The following is a 5,407-nucleotide window of genomic DNA, read 5'->3' as shown; positions in this document are numbered from 1 at the left end:
CCCTGCTGGGAAGAGGGTACCGAATTTATAAATCCAGTCGGTTTCCCTCTGCCATAGGTTTTTAAACCTATTGATACCCTATTTGTAAGGAATCCTTTCCAGCTGAGTTATCCGGAACTGACAATTAGAACCAGGGTGACATTGAACGTGATGTCTGGAGACACTATGTTTGAGCTTACCCTTATCTATATTTCTAAAATGTTCACCCCATCCTACTTCTAACTTTCCTGATAGTTCTACCCAAGTATTGGGCCCCACATACACAAGTGAGTAGGTATATTACATAACTGTAACTGCAATCCAATCTATCTTTGAGTTGATATGTATATCCTGAGGTGGAGGAAGTGACACTAGTTACCCCATGTGTAACATATTTACACATATTACATCTTTTTATTCTACATCTAAATAACCCTTTTTGTCTTAAAGGGCCACTGTACGGTACAAATGTTCCACCTTAATGGGTTTCAAATTAATTGTTATACCAGCTGCAGTATATTAAATGTATGGGAAATTGCTCCTTTAGGTCAATATTTAAATTTAAAATAGCTGATTTTGTTCTTTGAAATCACCTTTTCCATGCCCATTTAAATGGTCTATGCCTGCAAGAAGAGTGTTGCTGCCTCTAGGCAGAGAACACTTCAGTAAACAGTTCTGTTGCTGGTGGGAGAAGCTGGAGCACAGTCTGGTATAGGAATAGTGAGATCCTCTAGTAATGGAAAGTAACACTTCCTACAATACACTAAATGCAAGCCTGTCAGCGGTCCTGTTGTGTGGTCACCCTGCACTGTGTGTAACACATCATGCTAACATTTCTGTGTGACTTGCTCTGGGGTTATTTGGATCCCCTCAGGAGAAATAGGACTATTGCACCTTAAAGGGACACTCAAGTAGAACCTTAAACTTTCATGATTTAGATAGAGCATGCAATTTTAAACAACTTTCCAATTTACTTCCATTAACAAAATATGCAGTCTTTTTATATTTACACTTTTTGAGTCACCAGCTCCTACTGAGCATGTGCATGAATTCACAGAATATACGTATACGCATTTGTGATTGGCTGATGGCTGTCACATGATACAGTGGGAGTGTAAAATAGACAAAACTTTGAAATTTGTCAGAAAAAAATCTACTTATTTGAAGTTCAGACTAAGGGGCCGATTTATCAATGTCTGGCGGACATAATCCGCTGTAGCGGATCATGTTCGCCAGACATTGCTGAATGCCAACAGCATACACTGTCGGCATTTAACATTGCACAAGCAGTTCTGGTGAACTGCTTGTGCAATGCCGCCCCCTTCAGATTCGCGGCATTGCACAAGCAGTTCAGGCTCACGCAGAATTAGAAGCATTGGGGCCGGTTGACCGCTTGATAAAATGGCTCAGTGTGTTATTGCCTTTTGTTATCATGCATTTGTTGATTATGCAAATCTACTGTATTTACTGGTCCTTTAAGTGGGTGAGACTCTGTGACAGAGGAGAATTCTCAGGCCCAAAGGCAACTATTCAACCCTTAATTGGATTTAATTTGCTTTCATTAACCAAAGTGTATAGATTATATACATATAAATACAGTGTGTGTGTGTGTGTGTAATTGTATATATAAAACAATATTTATTGTGAGGGGGAGGGTGGAAGTCTTGGTGAGTTCCCACACTTTTTGTTGTTGGACTTGACCCCTGGATCAGAGGTATCATACTTTATTAATAAAATAATTAATAAATACCTAAATAAAAAGAATATGATATGGATGAAGTTTGAGATAAAACATTTAGGGCCAGATTACAAGTGGATTGCTAAATATCGCTTTTGAGAAAGTGATATTTGCACTCAACTGTGTAATACCAGCGCATGCTTATGTGCACTGGTATTACAAGTTAACAAAAATGCGAACGCGAGCTTGCGTTCACATTGCTGGGAAGCATTGCGCTCACGAGAGCATGCTTTCATAGGTTCCAATGGGAGCTTCATTCCGATGCCGTCTCTGGACCTAAAAGCAGCAAAGGGGGTAAGTAGTGCAATTGCAGCATTTGTAAATATATATGTAAATGCTGATATACATATATATTTATGTATTAATATGTGTATATACACATATTAACACATAAATATATATGAATATAAGCATATACATATATATTTACTGGAAACATACAGTTCCCATAGACCGCAATGTAAAGTCACTTTCAGTGCATTTTTTTTTCTAACACCTCACTCCTACTAACTGTAAACCCCAAAAACTGCCTAGTATTTCAAATTGGCTGGCATGGGTATGGCTATATGGGGGATTTTGGCATATCTAGGATAAAGTTGAATATTGTGGATAATATAAGTTAAATATGATGGGATATTTTAAATTATTTTATCTTTAATGACTTGAGCTATTTTTGACAGACTGTAATGTAGGGGTGGTATACACCTGACATTTTTGTATACATTAGGATATCTTTTCTCAGAAATATGTGTGAGATGTAAGTTGTTGCAGCCCTAGTGAGATGTTTTGAATTTTAAAATCAAATGGATTATTTGGAAAGACTACGATATATGTAAATGCTGAATTAATGACAAAACAAGATTACTATATTATATTACTATATTACTATTTTGGAGATGTTGGGATATCTAGAAGAGACCAGATGGACTTAATACATCTTCAATAAGTATCTCTGTCATGTATTTAAGATACTGGCATGGGTTGGAATATTTTGCTTAAGCTAATTGTTTAGTATTTTGAGGATATAGTGATATTAGCTGGAATATCAATGTGGGTTTCAATATGTTGCTATGCCAACAATATGGATGCTGGGGTAAAATTGGGATATATGTGATAGGGTTAGATATGTTGCATGTGCTGGGATATCTGGAGCAAGCTTGGAAAACCCAGACTGGGCTAAGATATATATGGAATAAAATTTGATCTATGCATTAGTAGTGTATATTAGGGAAGGATTTGGTTACATAGGACATGTTAGCTTATTTTAGATGTGCTATGATGTGTCCTGAGATATGCTCGAGGGACCAGGGTTTGTAAAATAGGATAGGGTGTTTGGAAAAGATTGTGCTTTAAAGAAAGATATCTGTAGAAGAGAGTAACTTGGATTTACTTGGATATGTCGGCTAATATTGAACATTTCAAATAGACTACTGAGATATGCATGATGTGCAAATAAAAGAAAGGACTGGATGGGGATAAAATGAAAAATCTCATCAGGCATGCACAGGAGTGAAGAATTTAATATTCGCTTGGATGTCTAAAAATGGCTATTTATGTGTGATATAGATTTTGGCTGTGATATCAATGATAGAATATCTGTAACCTTTTCATAAATGTAGGTTCTAAAACAGTCACAAATTGTCTCAGCATGCATATGCTATATTCTAAACAAGAATGGAATACCCATGAAAGGTTTGTTACACAGTCTTGCATATTTGATAACATTACATCATGCTTAGCCATTTATTCCAGCTTTCATATTTTGTTAGAAATTAACCAAAGGTTCTGTCCTTAGCATTGTGTTGATTCTTGCAGGTGGAAACAAAGGAATATGTATTTCTTTGTGAAAGAAACCGGCAAAGGTTTCACACATGTGCTAGTTTTTGTTCTGTGATAACTGGGAGTTAAACAAAGAGAAAAAATACGCAATGCCAAAGCAAGGGCCGAGAGATGACGCTGGTTGTCCCCTGGTAAATTTAGTGGGGGAGGGAGATGGGAAAGACACACTAAATGCTTAGGGAAAATAAAGTCCCAGCAGATGTGAATACTGATCTGTGATCCAGGCCACAGAAAAAAACAAAAGCAGGGATTGAAAGAGCTGGAGAGGACAGAGAGGATAACATCTGCAGCGTGTGGAGAATGCGAAGCGAGGGCGTGTCAGGTGCAATGTAACATTAAATACCACCACAGTAGCCAGTGAACTCATGCCAGACTGCTGGTAGCAAGCCCCCCACACTGGTACTAGAGTGGTAAAGCCTTGTCTCCATTCCCTTTCAAATTCCTGAAAAGCAATAAAGGCTTTAAAATCAAATTATTCAGGAAGAAAGTAAAGGATAATAGCAGCTCAGTGCCAACACCTCATAAAAGCCACCTATTAAATTCCACCCCAATGCTTAATGATTATCCTAGGAACTCTACTCCCATCATGAGAATGAGGTAACACATTAATCTCTCATAGACTCCTCACACAATACACTCATCTGGGCAGTGCCATGTCACTGCATAAAACCAGTTCATTGCCAGGAGGATTAGGTTACAACAAAACACAGAAGGGTTAATGATGCTGCAGGATCTGTCTTTGTTCTGTGTTCTGTGTAACCAGATTCCATGTGCACCTGCAATGTCACATATGTGCAAATGCATGTACAAGGGCATAGTGATCAGAGCAAGTGCATGTGCATACATTTATTTTCTAACACATGCTAAATCTAATAGGCTTTTTTTTTTTCGTTGTCAGGGTGTTTATGATGGATATACCGCCATACATACATCCACCCCCATAGTGTAAAACACACAGGTGTAGTGGGAGGTAATCACTGTATGCATGATGTATAGATCTGTCACAAATTTGCCAGACAGAAAGACTGATTGCTAGGTACCACAATGACACCATCAATATATAAATTACACACCATGCACCTATAATGTATTATACACTAAAGCAAATCTGCATTAATCTATGCAAACTACACACTCTATACAAACATACATATCTGAATATGCTCTCTGCACGATAAATACACAATACCCAGCCCATAGCCTCTGTATAACAGACCGCACTAAATTAATAGTATGTGTATAATGTACATACTACATGCACAATACGCATCCGCATGGCGTCTGTAAATACTACTAAGTATATTATTTACTTATATGGTAATTCCCGGTACCTGGCAATCAGTCCTAGCGGTCCCGGCCGGTGTTCGATGTCTCCTTGGTCCGCAGGGTAGAGTAAAGAGGCGGAAGCGCGCACAGGAGCACGCACAACGGGGTCGAGCAAAGTGGGAGCTGTCAATTCGAGGGGAGGGGGGGAGAAAAAAATGTGATGATAAAGATGAATTTGGAGAGCGATGATACACAAGGGGCGTTACAGTGAGGCACAGACTGTCAGAGGCTGTGTAATGGCTGTTGAGAAAGAAGAGTTTGGCGAAAGGGTGAAAAAAAGAATACTTAATGAGGGGTTATAATGTATGTAAAACTATACAACACTATTGACTGTAAAGTTCAGCCCTTGATCACACACACCCGGGCCCTGAGTCACAGTCTATGTATAAGACTGAATCCCTATAGTGGCTTGCTTTTAACGTGTACGCGCCATAAGTCGCGCCCCATGCACGGGAACTAGCGGCCCAGTCAGGCTGCAGATGGTTGTCATGGAGACAGGATCAGCAGCATCACCGGTACACAAAT

At 38.8% G+C, this 5,407-nt stretch overlaps 1 protein-coding gene across 8 annotated transcripts in view; it reads right to left on the bottom strand.

Moving 5' to 3' along the window:
* The window catches only part of LOC128646856 (microtubule-associated protein tau), a 169,444-nt gene extending 164,416 nt beyond the window's left edge, over positions 1-5,028 (bottom strand). For 7 of the 8 annotated variants that reach the window (XM_053699658.1, XM_053699684.1, XM_053699670.1 and 4 more), the window contains exon 1: positions 4,888-5,028. The gene's annotated coding sequence lies outside the window, so the exon portion shown is untranslated. Of the gene's footprint in view, positions 1-4,866 lie in introns of all 8 variants that reach the window. The other variant, XM_053699662.1, reaches the window with a different exon arrangement.
* Positions 5,029-5,407: the final 379 nt, after the last annotated feature.

This window comes from Bombina bombina, chromosome 1, assembly GCF_027579735.1.
Source record: "Bombina bombina isolate aBomBom1 chromosome 1, aBomBom1.pri, whole genome shotgun sequence".
Classification (NCBI taxonomy): Eukaryota; Metazoa; Chordata; class Amphibia; order Anura; family Bombinatoridae; genus Bombina; species Bombina bombina.
This window is presented reverse-complemented; position numbering and strand designations above follow the sequence as displayed.